The sequence below is a fragment of the Hemicordylus capensis genome, chromosome 1 (genome assembly GCF_027244095.1).
Source record: "Hemicordylus capensis ecotype Gifberg chromosome 1, rHemCap1.1.pri, whole genome shotgun sequence".
In the NCBI taxonomy this organism is placed as follows: domain Eukaryota; kingdom Metazoa; phylum Chordata; class Lepidosauria; order Squamata; family Cordylidae; genus Hemicordylus; species Hemicordylus capensis.
Window position 1 is genome coordinate 107536281 of NC_069657.1, and position 9784 is coordinate 107546064.

Genomic DNA, 9784 nt, shown 5'->3' on the forward strand with positions numbered 1-9784 from the left:
CCTAGATTTCTAATCAGAGCAATCCCTCTACTGAGGGTGGATCCCAGGAAAGCACAGAGTCACCCCCGTTTCGTCACATACCTCTTATATTATGCAAGCCACTATGATTTTTTAAAATACAAGAATATAAAATTTATATAAATAAGTACATAAATAGATTGTTATTCCTGAGGGCAGGACTAGGACCAAAGTCTGTTCCTTTGTTTCTGACACAGCCCTTCAGATCTTTAAAGATGGCTTTCATATCTCCCCTTCATCTTCCCTTCTCCATATCCATGGAAGCACAATCATAAAACCATAACCTATTTGACAGAGGGGTGTTGGCTATGTATTTTTAACCTACTACTACTACTACTAAAAAGAACAAAAACCCTCTTCAATTAGTCAGAAATTAATATTCTTCCTTCTATTATTTCCCTCTCATTACTTGCACAAAATGTAAATAAAAGAAAAATATTAATTATGTGGACCATACAAATCATATACTCAATCATATGATTAAGGAATCAAAAGAAATTAAAGGTCGTTTTAAAACAGTGGTGATTCACAAAGCACTGGATGTGCTTAAAGAGTTTTTATTCTGAGTCATGGGGAGCTCAGTGTGCTATAGATTTTAGCTTGGGGCAACTGTAATAATGTCCAAAAAGATTAAAATTCTAAATATGATTAAACTAATTTGGAAGCAGTTTTAAATCATCTCCTGCACAGATGTGACACTACAAAAGAATATTGGTTATAACTTTACGTTAACCCAATTAGATATTTAAATATTGCTTTCTTAAACCACTCAGATAGTTGAGATTTGAATCAAACTCCTCTTAAAATTTGACAAAAGGCAGCCTTTAAGTTGCCACTAAAGTGCAAGGAGCTCTTCAAACAAATGGGTATCATTAGGCATGTGATGGTTTTGGTGTCTTTTGTCTTATCACTCTGGTTATCTTCCATAACACTAGAACCAGGGGTCATCCCATGAAATTGATTGCCAGGAAATTTACTCATTTGCTCATTTGCTTGTCAACAAACAGAAGTACTTTTTCATACAATGCATAATCAACTTGTGGAATTCTCTGCCCCCAGATCTAGTGAAAACCAACAACCTGGATGGCTTTAAGAGTGGTTTCGTAAACTTCATGGAGGAGAGATCTATCAATGGCTACAATTCGGAGGGCTATAGGCCACCTCCAACCTCAAAGGCAGGATGCCTCTGAGTACCAGTTGCAGGGGAGTAAGAGCAGGAGAGAGGACATGCCCTCAACTCCTGCCTGTAGGCTTCAAGCAGCATCTGGTGGCCCACTGTGTGAAACAGGATGGGCCTTGGGCTTGATCGAGCAGGGCTGTTCTTATGTTCATGCCACTTCATTGCTAGAAGCTTCTGGAAAACCATGGAGCCCTCTGAGCTCTGTGATAGGGGAGATGATGTTTGGAAGCAATTGTATCAATAGCCCAGCTCATCTCTTCATTTCAGAGGCTGAACAAGGTCAAATCAATGTTTATTTCAATCAAAGAACAAATACAGAGTTGAACAACAATAAAAGAAATTTCTTACAACCAACTGGATCACGACTGTGTCAATTGTTGTGTTTTCATTGCTGCTATACAGAACCACAAGCTGACCAAGGTCTTGTCAGGACTGTTCACTCTGTTGGCTATAAATCAATGAATTGAAATAAGGAAGTAGATTTAGTTCTTCCATTATGAGAAATTTCCTAACTGTGGAACAGTCTGTCTTGTGCAATGGTGGGCACTCAGTCACTGGAGTTTTTTTTTGGAGATTTTCAAATAGCTGCTGGACAGGGATCTCTCAGAGATGCTGTGGCACTTTCCTGAACTGAGTAGGGATTTGGACTAGAAGACCTTCAAGCTCTCTTTCAACTTTACATTCTACAGGTATTATTTTAATCTAGGAGCACATCAGGCATTGTGGCAAGCCAGTGGATCTAAAAGGATAGTTTGGTTGTAAAGAAGAGCTGTTCATATCATGGGGCACTTATATAATATGCCATTAAGACAGAGGCATCTGTAGTAGGAATGTGCAAATCAATTCGGGTACAAATTAATTTGTACCCAAATCTAGCTGATTTGGGCAATTTGGAGACAGAACAAATCGCCCCTGTAGTCCATTGGCTAGATTTGGGTCCAAATCAAATTGTGCCAAATTCAATTCAAATCTCTTCAAGATTTGGATTCCTCTTATTATTTTCCCCAGATCCCCAGCTTTCTTTAAAAAAAAAAAATGCTAAGCTCTAGCCCATGTAGAAGTGGAGTTATGGAGCAAAATGTGTCACTATTTTTCAACTATTTGGATTCTTTGGTGTATAATACATTTTCCTCAATGTATCCCTGAGAGGATTCATTACACACCACAATTTCTTCTTTTCATTGTGACTGTCATTGGACAGTGTAAACTGTCAACTGCCATGTGCCAACTACACCTCCCTCCCATCCGCAAGGCAGTGGGATACTACTCAGTTTATGTTCTAGGAATTTTAATCTAAACACCTCAAAAATTCCTAAAATATAAGCTGAGTGCCCAGTGGCTTGCAGGTTGTGGGGTAGTTGGCACATGGGATGCCACTAATTTCCCACCCTCACCCACAAAGCAGTGCAGTCAAAATGAGCAGAAAAAATGAAGGTGTTCAGTGAAGACACCAAAGAATCTAAACAAAAATTCCTAAAAAACAAACTGAGTATCCCACTACCTTGCAGGTGGTGGTGGTGGTGTAGTTGGCACATGGCAGTTGATAGTTGGCACTGCCCAATGACAGTCAAAATGAACAGAAGAAATGAAGGTGTGCAATGAATCCTCATAAGGATTCATTATGAAAAAAAGTTATTATACACCAAAGAATCCAAACACTTGTAAAATAATGACCACACATTTTGCTCCATAACTCCACTTCTACGAGGGCTAGAGCTTAGCGTGTTGGTTTTTTTAAAAAAAGAAATTAAAGCTGGGGGTCCATGTTAGGGTTAGGATAGGGCAAATTTGAATCCCTGTTATTTCCTATGGCAGAAATATACAAAATCAGTAAAAACTAAAAAAAGAAATCATTAGAAATCAACCAAGTGCCCCATTGCCTTGAACTTTGGGTGGTAGGTGGCACCCATGGAAACCTACCCACCACCAAGTTTGGTGTCCCTAGGACCTTGATAAGTGGTCTGTATTGATCCAAATCTAAATTGAATCCATTCCATTCCAAATAGAATCTGGGATGATACAGGGGGACAGATTTGGACACACAACAAATCAGGGGTGATTCGATTCGGGCACAAATTGACTCAAAAAATTGATTTGTGCACATCCCTAATCTGTAGTGATTTGTAAAATAGTGTTCTGCCGATAGAAAGAATGCTTTACACATTGCATTGATGCATGAAATTACTGTAAATTCAGAGGGGCTTTTTTGTTTGCACAATAGCCTGTGAAATAGCCTTTGCAAACATTTTCACAAATGGTATGATGAAAACAGAACCTAACTACCTATAGCATTGTGTTAACTCTTGCTTAAGTTTCAGCATAAGTAGTTGTGGAACAGTGGATGGCATCCAGACCAAACTTACTCCTAAGTAGTCTTATTGGATGGTATTCCCTGCAGTGCTCTGATAATGGAAGAAGCCCTGAGGGGATACAAAGAGGTTGGAAACTATCAGTATGCCTTCCTTCATCCACACCCAGTGGGGCAGGGGCAGAGGGTGATACAATTTTCACTGCTCTGTCCTTCCCCCAAAAACTATTTAGTTGCAGGAATGAGTCCGAGGGATGTGCAGCCCTCAGGGACACATTCTTGCATGTGGCGTATGAAATTAATACACCTCTCATCTGCAGTTTTTCAGAAACCACAGATAGGTCTCACTGTGGCATCAGAATAGACGGGACTTCTTGACATCAGCATGAGAAACAGGTCATGAAAAATGTAGTCTATTCTCTCAGGGAAGCTTCCTGCCCAACTAGGGCTGTGTTCAAACTGTGCCAGTTTGACCAGTAAAATCACAAACCAAACTGGCCTTCAAGAAGATCAGACCAACTGTGATCAGACCCAACTGAGCCTGGTTCATGGCGGACGGGTTTGGCAGTTCAGTGGGCTTGTAAAGGGGAATCCAGTGAGGATTCCTCATTACAAGAAAAGGGGAAGCCTTCACAAAAGGGTTCTAAAGGGCAGCCAGGGTGGTGGTGTTGATATGCACTTGAAAGTAGGGATGTGCATGGAAATCTTCGGCGCCAGCGGGGGTAGCGCTTTAAGGGTGGGGGAGGGTGTACTCATCCCTCCCGCCGCATTTCCCCCGCCGGCGTGTTGTTTTTTTAAAGCCCCTCGGGGCGGCAGTGTTCCTCCCTGCTGCCCCATTTTCCCCGTTGGCCGGAAGTGGCCGGAAGTCACAAGTGCGTGTGCGCATGCGCGCACACGGCAGAAGGGCACGCACGTGCACGCAACAGGCGCACACGCACTTGTGACTTCCGGCCACTTCCGGCCAATGGGGAAAACGGGGTGGCAGAGAGGAACACTACTGCCCCGAGGGGCTTAAAAAAAACAATGCGCCGGCGGGGGAAATGTGGCGGGAGGGGTAAGTACACCCTCCCCTGCCCTTAAAGCACTACCCCCGCCGGCGCCGAAGATTTCCGTGCACATCCCTACTTTTAAGTGCATATCAACACCACCACCCTGGCTGCCCTTTAGAACCCTTTTGTGAAGACTTCCCCTTTGCTTGTAAGTGAGTACACCCTCCCCTGCCGTTAAAGCACTACCGCCGCTGGCACCGAAATGCCGAAACCGCCCCCAGCGCTGAAACGTTTCAGAGGCCTTCATAATGGCCTACTTAAAAGTAGATAAGGTCCTCTCCTTACCGCCCACTGCGGTAAGGTCCTCTCCTTGGCCCACTGCGGAGCGGTGGTGCTCCCTCTCTTCAGCAGCCCATGCACGGCTCTGCAGAGGCTATTTGCATAGTCAGAGTGTTTGTGCAAATGGCCTCTGCGTATGCTGACCCCACAAATGGCCTATGCACATACGTGGAGGCCAGGTCATTGATGGAGCTGCGGAGCTATGGGTGGGCTGCTGAAGAGAGGGAGCGCTGCCGCTCCATAGTGGGCCGGGGCGGTAAGGAGAGGACCTTATCTACTTCTAAGTGCATATCAACACCACCACCCTGGCTGCCCTTATCATCTACTTTTAGGTACATATTGCCACCCCCTCCCTGGCCGCTCTTTAGAACCCTTTTGTGAAGGCTGCCCCTTTGCTTTCCTTCCAGTGTTCAGCAGTAATGCCAACAAACTTCTCCAAATTTGGGCTTGCAGATGAATTTTGGAAGTTCCATCAAAAAAGAGGGCAGCTCTTCAAACTTCTGAATTTCTTCATCCACAAAGAGAAGTTCACTAAATACCTCTCCCACCTTCCTTTTACTTATAACTCCTGATGAGTGGTGGCAGCAGCCAAATTGGGGAAAGGGAGAAGTTTTTCTCCTTCTTTCCCACCCCCCTTGTTTCTGTAGTGCACTTGTGCCAGAAGAAACAGAAGTGGTTGCGTGGGAGCTGGGAGGGTTTTTCTTCTTTTACCTCTTCATTGTCCTGGTACGCTGCTCCTTAGTGAACCAGGAATAAAGGGAAATTCACAGCTGCCCTTGGAACAAAGTCTTTCCAAGGGCTACTGAAGTGACAGGTGTGAGTAAAAGGAGGGGGAAGTATTGATTGAGGGGGTAGGGGTGGACTGTTAAATCGAGCATTTACTGAACTATAAATAGTCTGGTAAATGGGAGCGCCTTAGAGAGTGTGCCTTCTTCTGCGTGATCCCCACTGCACATTAAGGTCATCTGAGGAGGTTCGTCTCCAGTTACCACCAGCTCGTCTGGTGGCAACTCGGAGGCGGGCCTTCTCTATAGCTGCTCTGGGGCTGTGGAATGCGCTGCCTGCAGAAATCCGCAATTTGAATTCTTTATTAGCCTTCAGGAGAGCCCTTAAAACATATTTGTTTGGCCTGGCTTTCCAGGGTTTTTAAATCTATTTTAATATTCTAACCCAATTTTGGGGCTTTTAATCACTGTAATTGTTTAATTGTTGTTTTAAAATGTTTTAAAATTGTTAATTGTTGTTATATTGTTTTTAATTTGTTTTAGCTCTTTATTGTTTTAGTGGTTTGTTTTAATTGTAAATCGCCCTGAGCCATTTTGGAAGGGCGCTATATCAATCAATCAATCAAACAAACAAACAAACAATCCTATCTTTCCCCAATATCAATCAATCAATCTTTATTACAGTCACAGACCAGCCTGCTTTTCCCAATATTATTCCAATAATTTCTGAGGCAAAGAATTTGCCTAGTCTAAGTTCTCATTTATTAATTATATAATATGATTCATATATATATATATCCATATCCCTATCCCTATCCATATCCATAGATGTAAGTTTGGGGTGGTCTACAAATTTGATAGATATATTGACCAGATTTTGAAAGTCTGTCAGTGTTTTCTGAATTCTGATGAAATGTGTAGAAATGGAATTTAGGCACAATGCAGCTATTTCCCAATTAAATAGTTTAACAATAGTCCCTATTAATACTTCATACCTCCTGCTATGAATGCAGATATGGGAAGGAAATCAAAAGGTGCTCCTGAGAATACACAGATTTATGAACCTCATTTCTTGTGATAATACAATCTGAACAGAAATTTCTCATTTGTAAACATGATAAATTAAATTACTCTTTTCTCCTTTTTCTCTCTCCAAGTCATTAGCCTACTTTAATTGCTCACCCAATTCCTTGCTTTTAGGACTTATTTGATCCATCACCATAATCAGTTAGTGAAACTGAAAACTTCTTGAAATTAGTGAAATATCTCATTATAAAGAGCTGGGTATGTGTTCAGGAAGATTCTGCATAATGCAGGGACCCCGAATAGATTACAACCCTTGTAAGAAGAACTTCCTATAATTGCTTATACCCCCTAGAAGATTACCTTCCTGTAAGAAGAGGCTAAGCCAACAATTTTCAATGGTCTTGGACCAGTTTATTCCCAAAGTGCAGTGTGTCCCTATAGGAATGAATGAATGGCAGCCATTCTGTTATATGGGGGAATGTAGAAAGAGTAACCTTGCTGGGGGCGGGGCTAAACCTTCTTTCTACTCCTGACAATTTTGTCTGGAAGACCAGGGTTGAAAGCTATACAGAGAGAGAGAGGGGGGCCAAAAAGAAAAAAGGGAGAGAAAAAGAAAAGGGGGGAAAAAGAAGGAGCTGTTCCTGACAATAAATCCTTATGTGGGTTATGTTCTCAGGCTTTTTGATATTCATCTGATTATCTGCTATAGTTGTGAGATGCAGAAGAGAGTACACGCTTAACAGATGGATTCAGGGGCGTAGCAAGGTTGGAATGGGCCCAGAGACGAGATTTTAAAATGGGCCCCCCCCACCCAAAGTCCAGGGCCTCCGCACATCCCAGGCCCCCAAGGATTTAAGTCTGATATTCCAAAATAAGTATGCTGCCTGGAAATACATTTCACTGAATACACACACGCACACGTCACAATATATAGTGATATACATTGAGTACTATACATTTGTTTTACTTTTAATGCCTAGAACACATTAGAAAGATGAATGATTAAAATGGGCCCCTCGCTGCAGATTAGCCAAGGAGACTTTCAACCATGCAGGGTGAGCCTATGTTTGTTTTCTCAGAATTCTGAACAAATTCAGTCAAGTTTGATTCCAGGAGGTTTTTCACAGGAGGCTTTTAAAGCCCTTTAACACACATCTCCTCTGGAATGGAGGTGCTGCATTCACATGTTGGCCAGATTTACCCTGAAGTCCCTGCAAGTTATTGGGGAGCAGTTCACACACAAGAAAAATAAAATAAAATAAAAGCACAACACATGCTTCACAGTTCTCACTCAGACCTTCTGGGTTGCAAAACAACTTGAACATAAGTGCATTTATAAATGAATGAATGAATGAATGAATAAAATAAATATAATACTGTTTCTTCCAGAAGTTTTTGTAATTTTCTGCCATGAAACAAGCCACTTATAGGACTTTTTAGATAGTTTTTTTTAAGCCAGCAAATTTTCCAAGCTGTTTAAAAATAAATATTACTCAGTCCCTCCCACCCATATCAAAGCCCTATGGCAAGCAGATCCCTATATATCTGGGGTGGGGGGTGGAAGGTAACCACAACAAGGAGTTCACACTCTACCTGGCAGCAGGGGGTCTTCTGCTGCAGAGAACAGTGGAGGCCTCTCTGGCTGCCTCCTCCTTCCTGGCTGGCTTGGGCCCTACTGGAGTTCAGGCTTCACAGAGGCCTACAGGAGGCCTCCGTGGAAGCCCCGCCCACCCGCCGATCAGCTGAGAGGCGGGAGAAAAGGAGCTCTGTCTGCTGCTTGATTGCCGGCCAGGAGAACAAGCTGGACAGACGGCGAACAGGGCAAGTGGCTGAGGGGCCTTGGGGCTGGGCAGGGGGCAATGGGGAGTCACGTGAGGTGCCTCTGGGGGGCCCCTCCAGGCAGTGGGGCCCCCAGACAACTGTCTCCCCTTGCCCGATCGTTGTTACGCGCCTGGATGGATTCATTTGGAATTTGTACTCATATAACTTCTTGTTGGAATCATCAGGGTAATGCTTGCTTTATTTTTTAATTTAATTTACATGCCTAATAGTTGAGGCATTGGTTTGGGGAGGGCAAGATCTCCAACTGACCATGATGTGACTGTATTGCCTCTCATTTTCAGTTATTTCACAGCTAATTAACACATTCATCATATTCTGCCACTCTTTTCAGTGAAAAGGGATTCTATAATTTCGAATTGTTTGAAAGAAAATGGTAATTCTGATCCTAATAAGGACATGCAACAAAATCATCTTTCTGTCCACAAGTGAAAGACCATGATACAAATTCTCTGAGCTTAATTATCTTCTCCCTTCATTATAGTTGGGAGCGGGGAATGATTTTGTGCCTCTCAACTTCCCTGCTTTTTGAGCCGTTACCTTCAACTGAGCCATTTCTTTCTCAGCCTCCAAATATTCTGCCTTCCAATCTTTGTGTCTGTTGTCACAATTCCGTGGAGTTTCTTCTGTCCCTTTTAAAATTATTTCCATGCCTTTGTTTAAAGGTCTCCCTTTTTCATGTAGCTCTTGTTTAATTTCTCTTGCTTATCACAAGTTTCTTTCTCCAAGGACTGTACAGCATACAGAAGTTCTGTGTTAGTGACACTTTTTGTTTCACTACCAAAACCTATGCCTCTTATTTTTAACACAGTTAAAGCCTCATGCCATTTAAACCCTCAGCAGTTTAAGCTTCATACCCTCTAAAAAATTGTTCCCACATATACAGGTCAAGCTCTTTTTCACCTAATCAATTTTTTTCTGGCATTTCCATAGCCAAGACATGCAACCGATTCAGGTATGCTGATGGAGGTTCCTTGGTATGTTGATGGGCCTTCTAGAATTTTGCTTTTAATTCAGAGACTTGCAGTATGTTTCCATAAGCAATTTCCAGAATTGCTAAACACTCATCTGCAGTTGCCTTTCTACCTGCTCCTAAAGCTAAATGCAAAGCTGGAGGGAGCAAACTCTCTATTATTTGCTTGCACTCTTCAAGTAAAATAATCTACTTCTCCAAAGGGTCTGGGTATAATGCCCGAAAAGATCTTTAGTTTCACTTTTGCATCTGCTGCTGGAGTCACACTTTCAGCCTACAAAGCTTTTGCTAACAATTGCTGTTGCAATTCACAGGAAACACAATAGGGGTAGAGATTGCAAATGGTGTTCTTTGTTTGACATAACTGCCACCTACTAATCCCTCTTC

At 42.5% G+C, this 9784-nt stretch overlaps 1 long non-coding RNA gene across 1 annotated transcript; it reads right to left on the minus strand.

Moving 5' to 3' along the window:
• Positions 1-1473: 1473 nt before the first annotated feature.
• LOC128340352 (uncharacterized) lies at positions 1474-8246 on the minus strand. The gene is made up of 2 exons (XR_008313642.1): positions 8179-8246; positions 1474-1646 (listed from the first exon to the last, which is right to left on the minus strand). It is a non-coding gene; the product is annotated as an uncharacterized LOC128340352 (long non-coding RNA).
• Positions 8247-9784: the final 1538 nt, after the last annotated feature.